This window comes from Diabrotica undecimpunctata, chromosome 3 (assembly GCF_040954645.1).
Source record: "Diabrotica undecimpunctata isolate CICGRU chromosome 3, icDiaUnde3, whole genome shotgun sequence".
Classification (NCBI taxonomy): domain Eukaryota; kingdom Metazoa; phylum Arthropoda; class Insecta; order Coleoptera; family Chrysomelidae; genus Diabrotica; species Diabrotica undecimpunctata.
The window spans coordinates 12,972,401-12,988,885 of record NC_092805.1 but is presented as its reverse complement, the minus strand read 5'-3'; the positions used below and the strand labels follow the sequence as shown (position 1 = coordinate 12,988,885).

Sequence of the window (16,485 nt, the reverse complement as noted above, 5' to 3'; positions counted from 1 at the left end):
AAAACAACTCTTTTATGTGAAGATGTTGGGGCATAATGCATATGGCACATATAACTTCCTCCTTTTTAATAGTATTATTCTGTATATAAAAGTACACACCACCATCTTTATTATTACGGCACTGGATCTACAGTTTGAAATTACATTGCGGGTGAGTGTTTGTAAAGGACCGAGAGCTGACGAAATATATTATATATAAACCCTTTGAAATCCGGCAGCACATTCTGTTATATTCATTTCGAGGTTGTCTAATTGATGGTCTCAATAACTCTCTTGTTATATATCTACTCTGCTTTTCTTTTGGTAAAGTTTGCGTTCTGTTATACAGTCGACGCATTTTTAGTTCGACAAATGGCCTACTTCTAAACTTTGGTTATTATGTTGATGTTATTTATACACTAGAGGGAGCATCCGCATTTTAAAAGTTTGTTTGAAAATGAGATTGTTAATTGGTAGTTGTTGACAAAAACAGATTTCCATGTTAATTATTAGTAAAGTTTTTATAACCAAATAAGCTATTTTTTGTATCTGTTTCAAAGCCATTTTATTATATTATTTCCAAATTATAAAACTCATTTTCAAATTAAAATAAAAACTAAAACACTGAAAACTTTGTTTTCAAAACTTCCACAAATTTTTATTTTAAATTATTATCACTACAGCTGTTTCGGCTGATTGCCTTTCTCAAGTGATCTGTTTTTGGCATGGGTTTACACTTTATAGTCTCTAATGAAATAAGTTGAGGAGGGGAGAACTGTTTGTCTCAAGCTGGTCATTCAGAATTATATCTGTGTTTTTTAATTTGTTGATTTCCATAGATTCTAACAAAGATAGCTTAAGGCCTTTATTTTGAATGTGAAGAATTTTAAATTCGTCATCAAAAGAATGATTATGATCAAGAAGGTGAAGTGCGTATGTAGAATCTGTTTTTCTATTATTGAAAGCCCTTTTATGTTCTGCTATTCGTTTATTAAAATTTCTACCTGTTTGACCAATGTAAGTTTTTGGGCAGTCGCCACATTTAAGTTTGTACACACCACTGTGTAAGTGTTTTTTATGTTGGCTCTTATTGTTTTTAATATATTTGCCTAGGTTGTTATTTGTTCTGAAAGCTGGAATACTAAGTTCAGGGCTTTCTTGTGTAGTTTTTGATTTAACATTTTATTAATTGTTTGTTCGTTGTATCCATTGTTTACTGCTATTTGCTTAATGATATTTAATTCTGTCTCAAAATTGTATTTTGACATAGGAATTGCTGTTAATCTATGTAACATACTATGATAGGCTGCCAGTTTATGTTGTGTGGGATGGGATGATGAATTGTGAGTAGTCGTGTCAGTATGGGTAGGTTTATGAAATATGGAGAAGTCATGTTTGTTTTTATGTCTGGTAATTTTTAAATCTAAAAAATTTATGAATTGATTTTATTCTGTTTCTATTGTAAATTCAATATGACTATGAAGAGAATTAATATAAGATAAAAATTGGTCGAGTTGCCTGTTAGTTCCTGTGAAACATACCAGTACGTCGTCTACGTATCTCCACCAATATAAAAACTGTTTGAATATGGGATGTTTTGAAATCTTTGTCTCTAGATGATCCATAAAAATATCTGATAGCAATGGGCTTAGAGGGTTGCCCATTATAAGTCCTGCACTGTTATTTGTATATAATCTTATTATTATTTTATTATCATCTATAGTTATTTTTATGGATCATCTAGAGACAAAGATTTCAAAACATCCCATATTCAAACAGTTTTTATATTGGTGGAGATACGTAGACGACGTACTGGTATGTTTCACAGGAACTAACAGGCAACTCGACCAATTTTTATCTTATATTAATTCTCTTCATAGTCATATTGAATTTACAATAGAAACAGAACAAAATCAATCCATAAATTTTTTAGATTTAAAAATTACCAGACATAAAAACAAACATGACTTCTCCATATTTCATAAACCTACCCATACTGACACGACTATTCACAATTCATCATCCCATCCCACACAACATAAACTGGCAGCCTATCATAGTATGTTACATAGATTAACAGCAATTCCTATGTCAAAATACAATTTTGAGACAGAATTAAATATCATTAAGCAAATAGCAGTAAACAATGGATACAACGAACAAACAATTAATAAAATGTTAAATCAAAAACTACACAAGAAATCCCTGAACTTAGTATTTCCACCACCAGAGAAAAAACCCAGTACCTTCTGCTCGATTACATATACAGGCAAAATATCAACAAAAATAGCCAAACACATAAAAAAGAAAGGAATAACACCAGATTTCAGAACAAATAACAACCTAGGCAAATATATTAAAAACAATAAGAGCCAACATAAAAAACACTTACACAGTGGTGTGTACAAACTTAAATGTGGCGACTGCCCAAAAACTTACATTGATCAAACAGGTAGAAATTTTAATAAACGAATAGCAGAACATAAAACGGCTTTCAATAATAGAAAAACAGATTCTACATACGCACTTCACCTTCTTGATCATAATCATTCTTTTGATGACGAATTTAAAATTCTTCACATTCAAAATAAAGGCCTTAAGCTATCTTTGTTAGAATCTATGGAAATCAACAAATTAAAAAACACAGATATAATTCTGAATGACCAGCTTGAGACAAACAGTTCTCCCCTCCTCAACCTATTTCATTAGAGACTATAAAGTGTAAACCCATGCCAAAAACAGATCACTTGAGAAAGGCAATCAGCCGAAACAGCTGTAGTGATAATAATTTAAAATAAAAATTTGTGGAAGTTTTGAAAACAAAGTTTTCAGTGTTTTATTGTTATATAAAATGAATTTCCATCAAGTAACGGTCGAATCCATCAATTATATAAAAACTAAATTGTAAAATAAGTTCATTAGAATTAATATTCATTTACCAAAATTACTAAGTTCGATAAACAAACAGAATTGCTTACACCATTTTATAATCACCATGAGGATCCATGAGGATCTTTGTCATTGTTCTTCTACGAGTTGAAATCTCTTGTTGTTTATTTGTCCGATGCACTACAATATCTATTCTTTCAGCCTATATGTCCTTACCCTCTGTCTAACAGTAAGAAAGATTGTGTAAAGAGTTATCCTTAGCAGACTCCGAGCAGAAACCGACCGGCTAGGACTAATTCCAGAAGCTCAGTTTAGATTCCGAGCGAACATTTCGAAACATGACAAACATGACACAGGTGAAGCGTTCCTGGATGTAAGAAAAGCTTTCGACAAAGTCTGGCATAAATTACTTATATTATACAAAATGAGAGGCTATGGATATAGTGGAGAAATGAAGGGACTGATTTTTTCATACCTGGGCAACTGTAGCTTCATGTCCTCTCACCACTTCTGTATACAATATACATCGCCAATGTTCCAAGAACACCTGGAACTCCACTCAGTTTTTATGCCAACGACACGGCGACAGCGGCCAAACATAGAAATGTAGACATTGCAGTAAACAACCTGCAAAGAGCGTTACACAATATTGAAGAATGGAGCATACAATGGAAATTCGCCATAAATGCAAGCGATGCTCTTTAAAATAAGATAACAATACACAGAGGAACAACTGACGCTGCAAAACAATTTATCGAATGGAAAAGTCAAGCTAAATGCCTGGATGTCTCAATGGATAAAGGACTAACTTTTCAAAAACATATAGACGCAACAATACAAAAAGAAAATTAAGAATAAAAACAAAGATAAAATTTATAAATAGCAGCATATTACCGATATTAATATACACATCTCTCGCATGAAAAAATGTCTGTAAAACAACTACGAAAAGGATACAAGTGGCCCACAACAGCAGCTTAAGAGAAGTAGTCAACGTACCGAGATACGTCATCATCATCATCATCATTTACAACGCTATGTGAGTCTTGGCCGCTTTCCTCCATTGTTGTCGGTCCTGAGCAGCTATTTCCCATTGCTATATTCTCATTTTGCGTAGATCACTGGCTACAGCGTCCTTCCATCTCTTTCTTCAGAGAACTACAAGTCAGGGTGACTGATATAATCAAGGAAAACAAGGACAAAATTCGCAGAATTGGAGAATAACTGAAGTCCGATACTGCGAGAGATAATGAAATATGATGCGGTATATTGATGGAAGGAAAAACGCCCCAAACAGCAAATACTGAAGTAAAAGAAAATACTTATCAGAGAGAAAGTAAATAAACAAAATCAGAGGGATAGTTCCCATTAGCAATGATTTTTCTTTCAGGACATTTAATAAAAACCAAAAAAACGGTTTCGGTCACCAAAAAATTTAAAATATACTGACAAAAACCGACGAAAACCAACAAAAAAAAATAACAAAGACCAAAAACCCGGGCACGAGGGCCCAAAACCTCAAGCACAAAATAGCCGAACTGGACATAGCCCGGGGCGGATACTTAAGGTCCGAGAAAGCAATTTAGATTTGCGAATAAGTCACAAGGGGAATAAAGCGCCTAATGTTAGCCTGAATTGATCGGGTAGGAAACCGTGTTAGAGTTCTTATAACCAGGACTCCCACATGAATAGTATTTGGCTGATAGTTGTGCCACTATCGCGCAGCAGAGTGCTATAGAGGGAAAAGAGATGGTCTGGAGCGCGGTAAAGTGCTTCTTATTTTTACACGAATTAATAGACCTCGCTCCAATGAATTGTAATACCCGAACGCCATTTCAAATTGAACACCTGGGTTCAATTAAATTGCTTGCTTACTTGCCTTAGTCTTTAGCGCGGACCGATATAATAACCTTTATTAGTGTTTAATAGTTATTTTCCGTCGACCGATCATTTATGATCAATTTTAACACCCTCAAAATCATTGATTAATGACCCCTATTAATGTATGATTTTCTATTAATGAACGATTTTATTATGGGCAACACAACATACATTGCTTGCATAAATTAATTAAACGCTCTGAGATTGGCAGTGACCTGTGATGTAGGCAACCAAACATATACCTATTTATAAACCCACTCAAAAATTAATTTAAAATGAAGTAGCCGATGTTAGTACTATCTGTCATTGTATGTCATTATTTACTTTATTGTTTAAAATTCTGTGTATTTGAAAAATCAAAGGATGGATATTGACGAAGAGTTTAATTTAACTCCACCAGAATTTAACTTCTTCTATCACAGAATTTACAGAGGTCCAAGAAGACTTAAATATAAATTTGTCAAAATGCTATACAGCAGATAATTATTTATCAATATCTTTCTTTAATTTCAGTAATTGTACCATTTAGAATATTAATGTTTACTGTAATAAAACTACCACTAAGGAAACTTTGAATAAAGTCAATGAAAGCTGAAAAAATTGTTGTTTATCGTTAAGTAAATAAATATTTAAACTAAGATATCTTTATTTCTGAAAAGTACGGTCCACGGAAAAGTTTTTAAACTAACTCATGAATTAAAATGGCGATTAACAATCTCGAATCTCAATTGTTAATCTGAACAATTAACAATTAATGTAAAACAATTGTGATAACAATCTCAATTGTTAATTGCCCTTATTAATACACTTGTTGGTTAAATAACTATTAACTAACAAGTGTATTAATAAGGGCGATTAACAATTGAGATATTTTTAAGCGTGAGCGAAGCGAGCGCGTTAATGTTCGAAATTGTTAATTGCCATTTTAATTCACGAGTTCGTTACAAAACTTTTCCGTCGACCGTACTTTTCAGAAATAAAAATATCTTTAAAAATATCGTAAATTTTTATTTACTTAACGATAAATAATGACATACAATGACAGACAGTACTTACAGCGGCTATGTCATTTTAAATAATTTTTTAGTGGGAATATAAATAGGTATTTGGTTGCCTACACCACAGGTCACTGCCAATCACAGAGCGTTAAATGTGGTTAAATTAATTTATACAAGCAATGTATGTTGTGTTGCCTATAATAAAATCGTTCATTAATAGAAAATCATTCATTAATAGGGGTCATTAATCAATGATTTTGAGGGTGATAAATGGACGGTCGACGGAAAAATATTTTTAATAAATATGTAAATACAATGTGTTTATCAACAACGTTTATAGTCCAGTTTATCAAGGTTTTCACCTTCGATTTCCTTAAAGAGACATCGAATTCCTTGAAATTATAGGTAATAGTAGCTAGAGAATACTTCAGCGAGCAAAATATATCCTATGTTGATGTGATATTTTCCTGGGAGTAAATACCACCCTGTCTCAGCGATCAAATTTTTTAAATCAAAAATAACTCCACAAATGGATAAGGGGGCACATTTTAAGCAAAAAATGTATAGATTTTGGCATAGCCACGGGTAGCGTCATAGAATAGCGGTTCTTGACATCGATTCGCTACTCTCGATAAATTCGTTTCTAGTTATCATATTTTTATTCTAGGCAGATTTAAATTAAAAACTGCGTGAACAAAATATAGACATTAAATGAAAAGTAAAAAATTAAAAAAATATCTATCACTAGAAGATTCGATTCGTAGCGATTGTCTAAATTTAATACAAGTTATTAATAAATTCTCATTTTAAAATATTTTCATATAAATACAATTATTTTTAAACATATTATTTAGTTTATATAATAACTAAATTTACTATCAAATGAAATATATTATTATATTATATGATTAATTTTATAAATCGATTCCTAAACGATGTTTTGTGATAAGGAATGATTGATAACGGTTGAAAAAAATGGAAAATAAACATTTTAGTTAAACGCGATAAAAAGATATTGATTTAATATAAATAAAGTATCACATTATACAAGTTAGCCGGTAAACAATGGTTCCATTGTTTTCGTAATAGGGGTTGAAAATTAGGGATGTGAAATATTTAAGTTAAATACGATAAAAGATAACAATTAATTATAATTAGTGTCATAATTGGTCATGAAATTATTTTTCTATTTCTATATCACCACTGGATGCTTTATAAGGGATGAAATAATTCAAAAAGAGTTGAAAAATGATAAATAGTATATTAAAGTATCAGAAAACCTTAATTCTGGACGTACAAATGTTTTTGAAATTGTTACATGCTTCATTTTCTACTTTTATTGGTTTTTAATAAAATGGGTAGTTTACATCCTTTCAAACAATAATCACATATCGACATATGGTAGATTTTGATGTGGAGGGTAAATATAGCTTATTTCCAAATTTTTATACAAATCGATGCGTCTTCAAAAAATTTGATTTTATACCTCATTTTATCTTGGTATACTGGACTTGGATATTGGGTGAATTGATTTAATATTTACATTTTTCGTAACAATTTTCCATTTTTCTAATTCGTATATTTTATTTAACTCGTATTCGTAATAACGTATTCATAAAAATTAGATTTACTACCACAAAAAATATCAGTCGCAATACCGAACCTTAAACTTTGTGTACCGAGAATAATTGTTGGTGATGATTCACATACTACGAAATTGCTAAGTGATTATTGACGAATAAAAAGATTTCGAGGCAGTGCTAGAAAATAATTAGTTAGAAAAAGTAAACGCCTTCTTTAAAATTCCTAATTATATTGGAAGTATGGCACAATGGGTGTAAACAATAGTACTACTGGTACCACCTATATAATTAATGATTCGTAAAGTCCTATTCATTGGTAGTTATAGTCGACTTTTTGTGATTTTTATTTTTTTTTTAAGTGATGATCTGCAATATATTCGAATTTATTCTTTATTTTAACATTATCCTTTTTTTAACTATACGTGAGTTTCATTCTAGTTACCCTAGGGTGAGCTTTTTGTTATTTGGTCAAGTAGACACCAATTTAAGAGCACCTCAGCAAAACGTATTAAATCCAAAATATATGATTTTGAGTTATCGACAAAAATCTAATTGAGTTAAATCTAGTTAAAAGTAAATATTTTATTGACTATAGAACTTTATTAATAATATTATTTTGGACAGAAAGTTGAAGTTTTTTGTTTAATTTTCGAGCTTCCAATTTTTAAAGCTTTCATTTTGTTGGATTTATCTGTTGGCTTAAACTTTGTATGAAATTCTAGCATTTTGCTCCATATGAATGGATTTTTTTCGTTTAGCTTAACTGTTGGTTGGATTCATGCCATTTTGTTAAATAAATAAATACCTAAATATCGAAAATAAAACACCGGTATACGAAAATACTATTGTTTATTTATAAAACAAAGCTTCTCAAATATGTAGGCCTTCTAGACAATCACATTCCTTTTACATTTTTTGTTTATTTTCTTTTTGTTTATTTTCAAGATTCAGAATTCAGATGACAAAGTAAAGCAGATAATACTTCCATCTATCCTCGCCCAGCTATATCTTCTGTCCATCTGTAGAATACGGGACTTTTAGCATGCATGTCGACACAGCATGAAACGTAGAAACTAACTTATTGCGCAAAAAAATCATTAATAGGTGTTCTCTTATTAACTCATAAAAAGCTTTGCCTCTTTTATTATGAATTCTGTATTGTAACATCAAGTCGCTTTTTTCCTTGTCATCCTTTGCTTTAATTTTGTGCTTTAATCGAGTACACGGAGAACAGAAATTAGATGCAGGGGAAGAAAATCCGATATTGAATTTTGTTCTAAAAATATTGACAAACATCGTTAAACTGGAGATATGGTTATTATCTTTACATTGTGAGTTATATAGTTTATGTAATTTTGATATATTTACGTTGGCAGGAAAATGGGTCATCTTTGATTTTGATCTGTTACAGTGACTTTTGCAGCCTTTTAGGTTTCCAATAAATTCAATAATATTTTTCTTTTTTCTTTACTGATTTATGAAAAACCTTATCTTTCCCTCTTCGTTCTTTTAGTGAAACAGTATTGTGTTTCTTTTTACAAAGTGTATTTACTCTTTTCTCACTGATTCCTAGAGCTGTTGACAAGAATTTTAGACAAACTCTTGTAGGTCTTATACCCTTTATGGGTGTTAAATGATAAAGAGTATTAAATACCTCCTTTTCTTTCTACGGGGCCAATAGTTATCATATAAAATAGTTTTATATCTTGCGCTGATTTATCAGTCGTAGCCTAAAAAGATTGCCTTAATCGTCTTATATCAGATACATTAATATTAGTCCATTATTCTGAATGATTACATGGTATATCAAACTTCTTTAGTAACGAATGTTATTCTTCATACCTACAAATAATTTAAATCACCAGTTAGAACCGTTAGAAACAGTAAATGTTAATGTGTTTTTACCTTTTACTTTTTTAACCGATCTTTTAGACACTTTAGCTATTCTCTTTTGACTTCCCTGGTTACGATCTTTTACACAAATACTAAAGATAATGTCTTCCATTTTAATAAATACATATGCAGTGTCTGATGCAACCGTACAAAAAAACAACTTCCTCTAAAGTACCTAAGTAAGCAAAATACATTCTTTGAACAGACCTGTGATTCTCATATTTTGGTTATTTGCTCAAACTGAACAAAAATATGATTAATTTATGTCAGTTTGCTTAGACTTAATGCATTTAATGTATTTTTGTTTGGTTTTAAATTATTCATATAGCAATATATATTTAATTTAAAGCACATTACGATAACAATACGGAACCTCCAATTACACTAAAAACTGGGGTATTAAACCAAGGATCAGATTTAATGCCCGATATAACAAAATCAGAAATCAAAGAAGCCCTGAAAAAAATGAAAAATAATCGAACCCCGGGTGAAGATGGAATAGTATCAGAAGCACTAAAAATTGAAGGGGATGTATTACTTGAAAAAATTAAACAACTTTTCAATATCTGCCTTCACAGCGCCAATATTTCAACAGACTGGAACAACGCTACTATGATTCTATTACACAAAGCAGGAGACAAAGCAAATTTAGAGAATTACAGACCGATTAGCCTCCTCAGCCATATATATAAGTTGTTTACGCGAATACTAGTTAAGAGAATGGAAAGAAAATTAGAGACTTATCAACCAAGGGAACAGGCAGGATTCCGAAAAAGTTACGGAACAAATGACCATCTACAAAGTATAAAAACCCTAATAGAGAAAGCAGTGGAATACAATAAACCTCTAGTTATAATATTTATTGATTTTCACAAAGCCTTTTACACAGTTGAGCTAAGCAAAATATTACAGGCGCTTAAAGAATGCAGGCTAGATTATAGATATACTAAATTATTATACAAAATATACCTGCAGGCAACAACCACTGTCAGATTACATACTAACAGTAATCGCATAAAAATAGAACGGGGGATTAGACAAGGAGACCCAATGTCACCTAAACTTTTTAATATGGTGCTAGAACATGCTTTTAGGAATTTGGATTGGATGACAAAGGGAATAAAAATAGATGGAGAATAACGAAACAACTTACGTTTCGCCGATGATATACTTATAATAGCTGAAGATCTAGGTATGGCAAGAGAGATGGTACAGGAACTCGTTGTGGCTACAGAAAGTGTAGGTTTAAATATAAATATCTCGAAAACAAAAATCATGACCAATTTGGTACCCAACCAGAACATCAGTATTGGTGGGAAAGAAATAGAACTCGTAGATAGATATAAATACCTGAGACATAGAATTATGATTGGCAGGAATAACCAGACTCATGAACTGAAGAGAAGAATCGCAGTCACGCAGAGAAGAATGGAGCGGTCCATGTTAGGAATAACTCTGCGAGACAGAATAACCAACGAAGACATCAGGAGAAGAACCGGAGTGACTGACATCATCGAGAAGATAGCCAGACTAAAATGGAGATGGGCAGGACACATATCCAGAATGACAGATGGGTGATGGACAAAGAGGTTATTGGAATGGACGCCGAGGGAAGACAAGAGAAGCGTCGGTCGACCACCTACAAGATGGACTGACGATTTAAGAAGACTCGATAAAAACTGGATAAGAGCGGCGCAAGATAGACGGGGTTAAAAACATGAGGAAGAGGCCTATGTTCAGCAGTGGACTCTTGAGGCTGGATGATGATGAAAGCACATTGCCTGAAATGAATTGTTCACGATGTAGATTGAACTAAACCAAGTACTTTGTAGTATTTACTCAAATAATGTCTTCTTCTTCTTCCTCTTCTTCGTGCGACTAAGATTTCTCCTGTCTGTCTGCCTCTTATTCTGTTTTAGTCGTTGTTTACTGTACATTATCTTACTCCATGAATTATTTGATTCATCACCATATTGAATAACAACGGGCTGAGCGAGTTTCCTTGGCGGATTCCTCCTTTTAGTTCTACGCATTTTATTGCTCCTGTTGGCATTATAACTCTGGTCTTGTTGTTCTTGTTAATTTCATTAATTGTCCTTATTATCTGATGGTCTATTTGTTCAGCCTGTAATAAATTTAAGATGTCATTTCGCTCCACCCTGTCAAAAGCACTTTTTAAATCTACAAAGCACATGTATGCTGGTTTTCCATATTCAATAGACTTCTCTAATATTTGTCTGATAATAAAAATTGCGTCTATTGTGCTGCGGTTCTTCCGGAAGCCTTGTTGTTCATCTGCCGTGTTCGCTTTTTCCTCGATTTGATCTTTTATGATTTTATCTCGAGTCTCTCTTTTTAAGTATCGGTAGCAGGAGACTTTCCTTCCATTCAGCTGGTACTACTCCGGTACTTATTATATCGACGAAATACGTCATTTGCGTAGTGTTGTTCCTCCATATATTAGCAGTTCATTGTTTATCCTATCAAGACCAGGTGCTTTTCTGTTTTTTAATTTTTTTATTCGTTCTTGTAGCTCTTCTTCTGATATTAGTACTCTATCGTGAGTTTCGTTAATGATCCTTTCTTAAATTATGTCTGAAACTGAATTTATTGCTTTTTGCTCCAGTTGCTCTTTAATTTATCTAACCATGGTGTAGACAAGTGCACATGGCAACTTAGTCATTTTTAATTTTAATTCTACGATACAGAGGTCTGCCCTTAACTTACTCTTACAGCTGTTTCTTCTTTCAACAAGGCAGCCATTGGTATACCAAGCATTTTTAAATGTAATTTTTACAGCTTTTTAATACTTTTTATTGTATTTTGTGTTGACAATAATGATAATATTGTATTTATAACCTCCTATAAGACGAAGCTGTGAAGATGGCATTCTGATATGCTGAAAGTACTTAGCAGATTTTAATAAACATTTACACACTATCAAGTTTTTTTTTTGAACGTTCACCCGTTGCCGTTTTGACCTATATTTTATACTATGTATTTATAAACTTTTGGATAAACTTCTGTAAGAAATGTATCCAAGTGTTGCTACGCCACTGGTAGCAATTAACTTACACTTCTTAAATAAGACCTAAGTAAATTTTCACGCAAATTCTCATAAAAGCCGAAAATGTATTCAAAAGATATTTTTACCCATAGATTAACTTTCTCCGACCAATTTCAAAAATTTCCCTGTTAGACAAGAATTCAAAAGGTTGGTTTTACCTACCTCTGTATAGATATATCCAAGTTGTCCCCCAGCTTAGCTGGTCGCTCTCGCATATTAGTTAGTGTTTAGTTTCATATTCGATCAAATTCAAAGCATTTCTGGTTTAACAGTTTAGACTCTCGCGTATTCAGTATCAAATTGTGTCCCAGCTAAGTTGGCCACGTCTTGTTTTAGAGTTTTATCTCTCGCATTTTAGTTATCGTTACATAGCTTATAGTTAAAAGCAGAACGCTCACTATTAATTAAGTATATTGATATAGAAGAAAACGTCCTTAGTTAAAGTGATAATTATTAGTAACATTTTAATCTGTATCAGTGCTAGTGTAGTGTGTCGCGGACTAGTATGGACAGTGATAGGCTGTTTTTAATAAAAGAACTTGCGCTAAAACTTTGGCTAGATATTGATTTAATTGTAGTAACATTCAATTATTAAACTACGTATTGTTTAAACTGATTGTGTTCTTATTTCCCGCACCAGTGGGTGGTCCTTCAAGTTGGAAGTAATTACAAGACTTAGTACGCTCTAAATGGTAGCAAGATCGCCATCCTAATTTGTTGAACAAATGTCCATTTAATTCTACCAACTTTTAGGTACTGTATTAAAACAAAAGACAATTCTTTAAAAATCATGGATTAAAAAGACAAACGGAAATACTTTTGGTTCAGTATATTATTAATATAGGTGATAGATTCCACCGTTACTTGATAAAAATTTACTTTATCTAACAACAAAACACTGAAAACTTTTGTTTTCAACACTTCCACAAAATTTATTTTAAATTATTATCACTACAGCTGTTTCGGCCAAAGCCGAGTTTAAACCAAAAACTACATAAGAAAGCCTTGAAATTAGTATTTCCACCACCAGAGAAAAAACCCAATACCATCTGCTTGATTACATATACAGGCAAGATATCATCGAAAATAGCCAAACACATAAACAAGAAAGGAATAACACCAGCTTTAAAAACAAACAACAACTTGGGCGAATATATTAAGAACAACAAGAGTTAACAGAAAAAGCAACTACCCAGCAGTGTATACAAGTTTAAATGTGGTGACTGCCCAAAAACTTACATCGGTCAAACGGGTAGAACTTTTATCAAACGTATAGCAGAACATAAAAGAGCTTTCAATAACAAGAAAATAGATTCTACGTAGGCACTTCAGCTTTTAGACCATAATCATTCTTTTAATGACGAATTTCGAATTATTCACATTCAAAATAAAGGTCTTATTAGCTTTATTAGAATCTATGGAAATCAGCAAATAAAACAATACATACATAATTCGGACAATCAGTTCTTCCCTTCTCAACTTATTCAGTAAAAAGACTATAAAATATAAACACAAAAAATAGATCCCTTGAAAAAGGCACTCTGGCCGAAACAGCTGTATTGATATTATGGTATTTTAAATAAATTTTGTAGAATTGTTGAAAACAAAAGTTTTCAGTGTTTTATTGTTAGATATTAATATCATATTTATTAGTTTTTTATTTTCGCCATAGTATTAATTTATCATACTAGTTCCAAATATAGACGCACAAATGTCAGAAAATCAAATAATTTATTTAGCACATAGCCCAGCTTCGCTATATCTCAATACGTTAATTGAGACACTGATGGAAGTAAATTTGATTTACCTTCTGCCTATACAACACAATTCTGTATAATGTTCAAGCTCGTAAAAACATATAAAATATATAAATGATGATTTTTATGTAATTGTACATAAAATATATTTAGTTCTTTACCTCAGAATATTATAATTTAAATATTAAATCACCCTCTCCCAGTCGTCGATTACCGCAAAATTCTAGGACTAATATTCGACTCTCGACTTTCTTGGAAACAACATATTCAGGAAACTAGAGCAGAGTGCCTAAAACGTTTAAATATTATCAAAACACTTTCCCACTACCAATGGGGCGCTAGCGAATGTACACTATTAAAAATATATAGGTCTCTTATTCGCTCTAAACTCGATTACGGCAGCTTTATATATGTGTCAGCATCCAAAACATCCTTACAAACCCTTAATTCAGTGCATAATACTGCTATCCGCCTCTGTTTAGGAGCTTTTCATAGCAGTCCAACTGAGAGCCTCTACCGCGAAGCCAACGAACCCCCTCTTTAGCTTAGGCGCTAATATCTCCTCCTTTCTTGTGCTGCCTCTACTTCAGCTAACCTTTCTAATTCAGTACACACACTGTTGACATTACCCAACTATACTAGTACTCACCTTCCTGTTCCACGCATACACACTATCGCCTTCCTACTTCCAACTTTAATACCACATATAAATTTTTCCCTAACTAACCCTCTCCCGATCCGATAAATTTAATGTGTCACTTAAAAAGTTTAGTAAGGCAGAAACCAACCAGGATTTGATTAAGAAATCCTTACTAGAAATTCTTAATTTTAAGAAATTCGATCGGGTACTCTACACTGACGCATCAAAGAGTGAAAAGGGGGTGGCCACATACAGCGTTCATACTGGTGAACTGTATGCTATTTACCAATCCTTCAAACTCTGTACAGCACCCAATCAACATATTGCCATCTGTACAGACTCCCTTGCCTCTATCCAATCCATCAATAATCTATTTAATAATCATCCTCTTGTAGAAAAAATCCATGTCACTTACCAAAATTTTATCATCCACGACATCCATATCACTATCATATGGATTCCCTCCCACATCGGGATTATGGGTAACGACAACGCCGATCGCTTTGCCAAAGAAGCTGCTGTATCCAATTGTATACCACGTAATATACAAATTGCCAGTGACCTAAAAACTAGTATAAAGAAACTCGTACATAATTACTGGCAGAATCATTGGAACGAATCCACTACATTTTTACACCAAATAGATCAGACGATTGAGCGGTTAGTTATCTCTGGTATAACTAGAATTGTGATGGTTTCTAGAAGAATACGTATCGGTCATACCAGATTTACACATGGTCACCTAATGAATTCTACACCTAAGCCAATCTGTCACTATTGCCAATATCCACTAAGCGTTCTACACGTCCTTGTGGATTGCCCCCATTACAATAAACGACGCCAAGAATTGGGCTTGAAGGGCGACATCACAGATATATTATCAAACCAGAGTCAGGTCATCACAGCTATCCGGTTCCTGAAGCTAGAAAACTTACTAAATAATATATAACTATAGTATATTATAATAAGTAATTGTACCTGATGTATAATTCTATCCACGGTGCCTCGTGCTAATAGCCGAAGCTGTCACAAGCACGTTTAATTAAATATAAAAAAAAATAATAAATTTGATCAAAGGTTTACTTAATGATATTTTGTATATTTGTACCTTCATCTACCTTATTTGATGTAACCTACATTTAACGGCGTAGGCTCAAAATGCCGCCTGTTAAAATGTTTAATGCGTTTTAAATGCATTATGCTTTAAATGTATTAAAAAATTTAAACGCAAAATGAACAATTGCATTATTAACGAGGGCCAAAATTCCCTTAAAATAACAAAAAAGTTATTTTTGAATCAAATATTTAAAATTAAAAGTCACTCTAAAATTTCTCTTTTATTTTCACCCCTGTAACTTATTAAAATAAACATTATAGTAGTTTTCAGAGACTTTTGGCCCTCCGTAATAACGTAATCATTCATTCTGCGTTTAAATTTTTCAAATTGATTGATTAATTACAGTTTACTGCGGATGCTATTTCGCGATTAGATTTGTCATTTTTATGGTGAAAAATAATTTCAAAACGCTTTTCGTCCGATAATTTAGTTTGTTTGGTCTGGGATGGCATTTTGACCTTTTTAGCAAAAATCAAAGAGCGAGTAAATGTGTTAGGGTAACTACAGTGTTTATATAGTCAAAATATGTGGCAAATTTGTCATTAAGATTCAATTTAATAGTACTTTAACGACTTAATAATCACCTCATAATTTTCTCGGATTATGGGAAATCCCTTCAATCAGATTATTTCATTTTTTTCTGTAGAATTTTGAGCTAGTAATTAAAAAATCATTAGTAAG

At 32.4% G+C, this 16,485-nt stretch overlaps 1 protein-coding gene across 1 annotated transcript in view; it reads left to right on the top strand.

Annotated features, from left to right (window-relative positions):
* Nucleotides 1–16,485, top strand: part of LOC140436452 (uncharacterized) — a 508,405-nt gene that overhangs the window by 362,933 nt on the left and 128,987 nt on the right. The gene's annotated exons all lie outside the window — the stretch shown is intronic.